Raw genomic sequence first — 9,072 nt, 5'->3', positions numbered from 1 at the left:
CAAACCATTTCCCCATGTGCTCTGGACTCTGGCCATGAAGGCTGCTTCTGCCTCAGGCCTTCTGCACTGCCATTCTCTTCTTACCTCCAGGTGGATTTTACACTGATTTGCATTCCTCAGCCTTCTCTGGCCACTCAACCTAAAGTGGCCACCTGGTCACCTCTAGAACATCACCCCATTTATGGTCTCTGCAGAGCACCTCTTACTCTGATATTTTTTGTCTATTATTTGCATCCTCCACTTGAATGTATGTTCTATGAGAACAGGCACCTTGCCTGTTTTCATGCACTGCTTTATCCTCAAAACCTAGTATGTAACCTGATACACACTAGGTGCTGCCAGGTCAGGAATTGTATTCTACCCCACTCACAAGCTGTGAGTTAGCTGTTACTATCCCGTGGGTGCTGGTAGGAGACATGAGACTCCAGGGTTGGAAACAAAGGACTTTATTACTCCCGGGACAGCAGGCAGTGAGCTCAGCATGTTTGTGTCAGGTTCCCTTGCTTCTGGTTCCCACGTGGGAGACCTGATTTGGGTCAGATGGAAACTGCAGGTGGAGGTGAGGAACACTGAATCTGGGGTATCCATGACTTTTTTAGGAAGCAGTAAGTAAGCCTGCCTTTTGTCCCCATGGGAGACTTTATCTCACCTCTCAAGGTTTCTTACTGACAACACAACCCTGAGAAATGGCCCAGGTCATGAGCAGTCAGGCTGTGTATCCACAACTTACCCAGCAAGGTGTGTGAGAGTCTAATGGAGGGGTGTCTTTCAAGAGGTATGTGGTAAATATTTGTTGAATGAATGAATGAATGAATGAAGATTTCATTTAGTGACCAGGTACCTAGTATCGGTGCCTGTGGATGAACTCACCTGAGGTCAACAGCTGCCTGGATCCCTGCCTATCACTTACTATCACTTACAAAGGATTCCCTTTGACTCTTCTCAGGCCTTATGGAGCCTCATTCCCACCTGCACTAACCGAGGCTGAATGGTTGTGGAAACTGGTAGCATCTTCTGTTACTGTTTGAGCCACCTACCATCCTCTGTGTGCTGGATGGGGTTTCCTGCCCACCCCCCCCCCCCCCTGCAGTATCTGTGGCTGGGTCTGTCTCCTCAGAATCTGCTGCCCCACCACCACTTGCACTGCTGTTAAATGGCTCAAGATTGGTCCTGCCCCAAACAACATGAGGAGTGTTAAGGATGGTGTTAATGAGGGCATTTTCTGGTACATATTGGATGTGTAGGACCAGGGGGTCTGCTGCAGTCCTGTCACTCCCCATCCTAGAACATATTCCATGAAATGCATTAACTTGACCTTTGACATAACCCAGAGTCGAAACTTAAGAATTTGAAAGTTCAAATTGACAGTGTCCTTATCGACATAATTTGGTGATGCTGACTGACTGAAGAAATATTTGGAAACTAGCTCAATTAGCAGGAAGGCCCACACGGTCAAATAGTTAGGACATTTATAATAGTTTACCCAGAACATTCTCACCCTGTAAGCAAACTACACGGGAAGCTGAGTTGTATTCAGGAAGTTGTTTGGCAGGCACAGAATGAAACCCCAGTACCAGGAGCTGACTAGCTAGTAAGGAGGTAATGGCATCACACTTTGAAAGCCCGATGTACCCATTTTCACATTAGAAGCGCACCTGTTGGCTTGAGCCTTATCCTCTACCCAAAAGACTTCTTGGTTATGAGTCAATCTTTGTGTCTTGCATTCTCCTTTTTCAGTGTTACCAGGGTTGACAATTTTCCCATTTTGATCAATGCATTCTTTTTCTGTGTTTTCCAATTATTTTCTATCCTTTTACAATAAAACTAATATGTAAACACAGTTTGTTGTTAAAAGTTAAAACAACACATACATATACAGAAAAAAAAAAGCCATAGAACTTCTCTGTCCCATTTCTCTGCCACCTTCTCTGCTGTTCCAGTTTCAAAGGGACATGTGAAAGCAAACGTGCTGGTATGTGGAAGGCACAATCTATCAGTGACTGCTTCTGGGAAAGGAGTTTGTACATGATTTTTACTTTTTTCTTTACATTTTCCTGCATTAATTTTTTGTAATAATAACTCATATATTCTATAAGAAATTTTTTTCTTGGAGAAAAAAAGCATTGCCTTGGGAGTCCTGCGGACATGGTGTGAAGCTGCATCCTTCCTCTCTCAGGGCTGTGCACATGCTACTCCCCTCCCCAAGCCTCCAGTTTCCTCATCTGTTAAGAATGTAACACCTCCTCCCTCAGTTTCAGGGTTGTTATGAATAAAGTGTGGAGGCACCTAACACATAATTATCATTCACCAAATAAATTTCCCCCTAGTGAGAGGAAAATACATGTTGCCTTGGGACCCCTTGTCAGATTGTTTCTAAATTTTAGATAGTCTCTAAATTTAAATGTGAAACATTTCTGAACCACAAAATCATGAAGATAGTGCATGCACATACATGTGGGCATGTGCAAGAAGAAAAGAAAGGAAGTATAAGAATAAAACTGTTAAACAGATGCACAACTATGTAAATGTACTTAATACCAATGAACTGCAACTTAAAAATGGTTAAAATGGTCATTTTATGTTAAGTATATTTTAGCACAAAAATAGTTTTAAAAATCAGCTAAAAGGAGAGTGAGAAAACCTTTCTTTCCCCTTTTAAGCCCTGGACTCTCTAAAGTAAATATGCAAAGTCACATTTTGTGTTTTCTTACAGTGTGTCAGTCATAGTAAAGACATTTATCCAAAGGGGCTATTTCTGCCTGTGTTAATTTTGATGTTCTAGTAAATACAGGTCAAAATGCAGTATAGAAAGTATTTTTTGTTTGTATGTTTTAAAAATACGAACTCCATGATTATACACTTTCAACCATTGGTACAAGCTGGTTCTACAGTCAGGGTACCAAGCTGGAGCAAAGTGAAGTAGAGGGGGTCTAGGGGCATAGGCTTGGGGGGAAGGGGGAGCAGAGGAGTCTAGGGGCATGGGCTTGGGGGTAGGGGAGAGCAATTGGATAGAAGGCCCCTTTGACTTCCTTCCCTGTGGAGTTTGCTTTCAACCGCTGTTTCCCCACATCTTTTTTTTTTAATTCTTTATTGTTTTAAGTATTACATATGTCTCCTTTTCCCCCCATTGACCTCTCTCTGGCCACCCCCACCACCCAGCACATGCCCCCCTAGTGTCTGTGTCCATTGGTTGTGCTTGTATGCATGCATTGGTTGACCTCTTACTTCCCCTCCCCCTCATCCCCTGCCTTCCCTCTGAAGTTTTATGGTCTGTTCCATGCTTCTCTGCCTCTGGATCTATTTTTGTTCATCAGTTTATGTTGTTCATTATATTACACAAATGAGTGAGATCATGTGATATTTATCTTTCTCTGACTGGCTTATTTTGCTTAGAATAATGCTCTCCATGCCCATCCATGCTGCTGCGAATGATAAGATTTCTTTCTTTTTTATGGCAGCGTAGTGTTACATTGTGTAGATGTACCATAGTTATTTTATCCACTCGTCTGCTGATGGGCACTTAGGCTGTTTCCAAATCTTAGCTATGGTAAATTGTGCTGCTATGAATATAGGAGTGCATACATCCTTTCTGATGGTGTTTCTAATTTCTTGAGATATATTCCTAGAAGTGGGATCACTGGGTCAAATGGGAGTTCCATTTTTAATTTTTTGAGGAAACTCCATACTGTTTTCAACAATGGCTGCACCGGTCTGCATTCCCACCAGCAGTGCAGGAGGTTCCTTTTTCTCCACATCCTCTCCAACACTTGTTGTTTGTTGATTTGTTGATGATAGCCATCTGACAGGTGTGAGATGGTACCTGAAAGGTTCAGAGTGGGCCGGGGTTTTTATTAGCTTCTGCTGGCTGCAGGCTGTTTCTTCTGACTATTGCTGACACACAGAGCTTGACTGGAGGGTCCTGTCCTTGGTTCCTCCCAGAGCCAGATGTCCAGTGGTTATCTACGCTATGCCAAGCTCAAGGCTGCAAGCTTTCTGCAAGATATCTGCTAAGCACAATAAGTTTCCTCTGCTCCGTTTTATCCTCTTAAACCCTTTCATTCCCATCTTAAAGGGTATATACAAAGGAAAAGAAAGGGGATGAGGTTGTCATTTCTCTTTTGCTGCTTCCTGCATGAGAAGGGGGGATGTGGATGCCTAAATAGTAAATTTAGATTATTTCCTGGGGTATAGGCCAGTAGGGTCCCTATACGTGGGTAAGGACAAACTGTCCTACTGTCTGGTTAACTAGAATTTGTAACCTTGTTTGTACAAATTTGGTAACTATCCTGAAAATGCAGGGCCCGAAGAGGAGTAGTAGGAGAAATAGTGTTAGGGGGCCCAAAAGGGGTAAAGCCAGGTTAATTTGGGCAGAGCTTCTTGTAGGCTGGACAATATGGACTGCTCTATGCTGTCCTGACTGATCTCCTTGAGCCATTGAGCATGTGTTGTGTGTTTTTTTCTCTATTTGACCTGTAGAGTTAAATAAAAACAACAGGAGGTGTTAGCAACTAAACAAACCCCTCCCTCTTTGGCTAAAAGATAGTCTAGGCCCTAGGGTTAGTAGGGGGACCATTTTAGGGACATAAGAAATCTGCAAGATTCAGAAGCACTATGAAGGTAAATAAATGTATGTGATCTGTGGAGAAATCCTGTAAATCACCCTGGAGCCAGAGGTCAGTAATGAGTTTGAATTTATCTTGCACTGTTCGGATGGGATAGTCTGCGCCAGGTGGGGGAATGTTGCCTGGGAATATAATCTATTGGTTATTTGGTTGGTAAGTGAGAGGGGCTAATTTTTCTCTAGGAAGGCTAATAGGAGGGTAGGTTACTCTGGGAGCGAAGTTCTTGTTTTTTCCAGTTTTGCCCCTTGCTAGGCATCTGGAGCTTTCTGCCCTGGTGAGTTTCTACACCTGTACATGGCCTATTGTCCTTTATCTGGGATGATGAGGCCTGGGCACAAAAGGAGATTGTGATGGTATCTAGGGGGTGGTATTCCTGAGTATAAGTAGGCCTTGTAACCTGGTGGAAACAAACTGTTTTGTACATTTTAGTATTACTGGGGCAGAAACTAGAATAATAAGAGTTATGACAAATCATCTGGTGAAAAGCAAAGAGACATTAGTTTGCAGTGGTTCTCAACCTTCTGGCCCTTTAAATACAGTTCCTCATGTTGTGACCCAACCATAAAATTATTTTCGTTGCTACTTCATAACTGTAATGTTGCTACTGTTATGAATCGTAATGTAAATATCTGATATGCAGGATCGTCTTAGGCAACCCCTGTGAAAGGGTTGTTTGACCCCCAAAGGGGTCGCGACCCACAAGTTGAGAACCGCTGGTTTAGAGGGTATAGGCTAATATACTAAAACTAGGGGCCCGGTGCACGAAATTCATGCACTGGGTGTGTGTGTGGGGGAGTGTCCCTCAGCCCAGCCTGCCCCCTCTCATATACTGGGAGCCCTCAGGCGTTGACCCCCATCACCCTCCAATCGCAGCATCAGCCCCTTGCCCAGGCCTGACGCCTCTGGCCTAGGCATCCGGCCCAGGCAGCGGGGACCCGCAGCTGCAGTGGCCCCACGATCGTGGGCTTCGCTTTAGGCCCAGGCAAGGGACCCCTAGCTCCTGGTACTGCCAGCTTCGACCATGCCCAGCTCCCATCGCTGGCTCCACCCCTACTTCCTGCTATCACTGGCCAGGGCGGAAACGGCACCTGATTCTCCGATCATGGCTGGGGGGCAGGGCAAAGGCGGCCCCAGGGCCGCCTTTGCCCTGCCCCCCAGCTCTTAGCTCCCCCCTGGGTTTCTGATCACTGTCAGTGGCAGGGGGCTTCTTCCTGCTTTCCCTTTCGCCTCCCTGCATTGTGCTTACATATGCAAATTAACCGCCATCTTGTTGGCAGTTAACTGCCAATCATAGTTGGCAGTTAATTTGCATATAGCCCTGATTAGCCAATGAAAAGGGTAGCTCGTACGCCAATTACCATTTTTCTCTTTTATTAGTGTTGATGAGGTTTATTCTCTTAGTTTAATTTGTCCTTGGTTTAGGAAGACAAGACTTACAAGATGGCTGTGGACTGATGTCTTACTATTTCAGTTTCCCTATTCTACTTATTCTGGCTTATTGGCCTGTGTCATTTATATAACTTCCTTCTAACATTTCTCCCTATAAACCTTTTATAACTTTCTTTCTATTTTCTTTTTTTTAATTTTTAATTTTTTTTAATCTTTAAATTCTTTATTAGTTAAGGAATTACAAATGTGTCCTCATCCTCTCCCCATTAACCCCCATCCCCCCCCGCCCCCCCCGCCCCCTCTCATGCTCTCATCCCCCTGTTGTCCATGTCCATTGGTTTGGCTTATATGCATGCATACAAGTCCTTTGGTTGATCTCTTCCCCTTACCCCCACCCTCCCCTACTTTCCCTCTGGGGATTAATAGTCTGATTGCTGTTTCTCTGTCTTTGGATCTGTCCCTGTTCATCAGTCTATGTTGTCCTCTATATTCCACAAATGAGTGAGATCATGTGGCATTTATCTTTCTCGGACTGGCTTATTTCACTTAGCATAATGCTCTCCAGCCCCATCCAAGCTGTTGCAAAAGGCAAGAGTTCCTTCTTTTTTGCCGCAGTGTAGTATTCCATTGTGTAGATGTACCACAGTTTTCTAATCCACTCATCTGCTGATGGGCACTTAGGCTGTTTCCAAATCTTAGCTATGGTGAATTGTGCTGCTATGAACATAGGGGTGCATATATCCTTTCTGACTGGTGTTTCTGGTTTCTTGGGATATATTCCTAGAAGTGGGATCACTGGGTCAAATGGGAGTTCCATTTTTAACTTTTTGAGGAAACTCCATACTGTCTTCCACAGTGGCTGCACCAGTTTACACTCCCACCAGAAGTGCAGAAGGGTTCCTTTTTCTCCACATCCTCTCCAACACTTGTTGTTTGTTGATTTGTTGATGATAGCCATTCTGACAGGTGTGAGTTGATCCCGCATGGTCGTTTTGATTTGCATCTCTCATATAATTAGTGACTTTGAGCATGTTTTCATATGACTTTCAGCCTTCTGTCTGTCCTCTTTCAAAAAGTGTCTATCTAGGTCCCTTGCCCATTTTTTGATTGGATTGTTTATCTTCCTATTGTTAAGTTTCACGAGTTCCCTGTAAATGTTGGAGATTAAACCCTTATTGGTGATATCATTGGCAAATATGTTCTCCCATGCAGTGGGTCTTCTGGTTTTGTTGATGGTTTCCTTTGCTGTGCAAAAGCTTTTTTTTTTTTTTTTTTAAATATATTTTATTGATTTTTTACAGAGAGGAAGGGAGAGAGATAGAGAGTTAGAAACATTGATCAGCTGCCTCCTTCACATCCCCCACTGGGGAAGTGCCCGCAACCCAGGTACATGCCCTTGACCGGAATCGAACCCGGGACCTTTCAGTCCGCAGGCCGACGCTCTATCCACTGAGCCAAACCGGTTTCGGCTGTGCAAAAGCTTTTTATTTTAATGTAGTCCCATTTGCTTATTTTCTCTTTAGTTTCCATTGCCCTAGGAGCATTATCAGAGAAGAAATTCCTTCAACATATGTTTGTGATTTCACTGCCTATGGATTCTTCTAGTACTTTTATGGTTTCCCGTCTTACGTTTAAGTCTTTTATCCATTTTGAGTTTATTTTTTGTATGGTGTGAGTTGGTGGTCTAGTTTCATCTTTTTGCATGTATCTGTCCAATTTTCCCAACATCATTTATTGAAGAGACTGTCTTGACTCCATTGTATGCTCTTGCCTCCTTTGTTGAATATTAATTGGGCATAGTGGTTTGGGTAAATTTCTGGGTTCTCTATTCTATTCCATTGATCTATATGTCTGTTCTTGTGCCAGTACCAAGCTGTTTTAAGAACAGTGGCTTTGTAATACAGTTTGATATCTGGTATTGAGATCCCACCTACTTTGTTCTTCTTTCTCAGGATTGCTGCAGCTATTCGAGGTCTTTTTTTTAATTTCAGATGAATTTTTGGAATTTTCATTCTATATCTGTGAAATATGCTGTTGGTAATTTAATGGGGATTGCATTGAATCTATAGATTGGTTTGGGTAGTATGGACATTTTGATGATGTTAATTCTACCAATCTATGAACACGGTATATTCTTCCATCTGTTTATGTCTTCTTCTATCTCTTTTTTCAGTGTCGTGTAGTTTTTGGCATATTAAGTCTTTTACCTCCTTAGTTAAGTTTATTCCTAAGTATCTTAATTTTTTGGTGCGATGGTAAATGGGATTGCTTTTTTAGTCTCCCTTTCTGTAAGTTCACTATTGGTGTAAAGAAATGCCTTAGATTTCTTAGCATTAATTTTGTATCCTGCTACATTGCCAAATTCATTTATTAACTCTAATAATTTTTTTCTAATAAGTTTTTTGATGGAGTCTTTAGGGTTCTCTATGTACAGTATCATGTCATCTGCAAATAAGGACAGTTTTATTTCTTCTTTTCCAATTTGGATGCCTTTTATTTCTTCTTCTTGTCTGATCGCAATGGCTAGTACTTCCAGTACTATTTTGAACAGGAGTGGTGAGAGTGGGCATCCCCGTCTTGTTCCTGTTCTCAGGGGAAATGGTTTTAGTTTTTGCCCATTGATTATGATGTTGGCTGTGGGTTTGTCATATATGGCTTTTATTATGTTGAGGTATGATCCTTCTATTGCTACCTTGCTGAGAGTTTTTATCAAGAAAGGGTGCTGAATTTTGTCGAAAGCTTTTTCTGCATCAATTGATATGATATGTGGTTTTTCTCTCTCAATTTGTTTATGTGATGAATCATGTTTATTGATTTGCAGATATTGTACCATCCTTGGATCCCTGGGATGAATCCTACTTGGTCATGGTGTATGATCTTTCTGATGTACCACTGGATCCGATTTGCTAGAATTTTGTTGAGTATTTTGGCATCTATGTTCATGAGGGATATTGGCCTGTAATTCTCTTTCATTGCATTGTCTCTATCTGGTTTTAAGGTGATTCTGGCTTCATAGAATGAGCTGGGAAGTGTTCCTTCTTCTTGAATTTTTTGGAATAGT

The sequence above is a fragment of the Myotis daubentonii genome, chromosome 3 (genome assembly GCF_963259705.1).
Source record: "Myotis daubentonii chromosome 3, mMyoDau2.1, whole genome shotgun sequence".
Classification (NCBI taxonomy): Eukaryota; Metazoa; Chordata; class Mammalia; order Chiroptera; family Vespertilionidae; genus Myotis; species Myotis daubentonii.
This window is presented reverse-complemented; position numbering follows the sequence as displayed.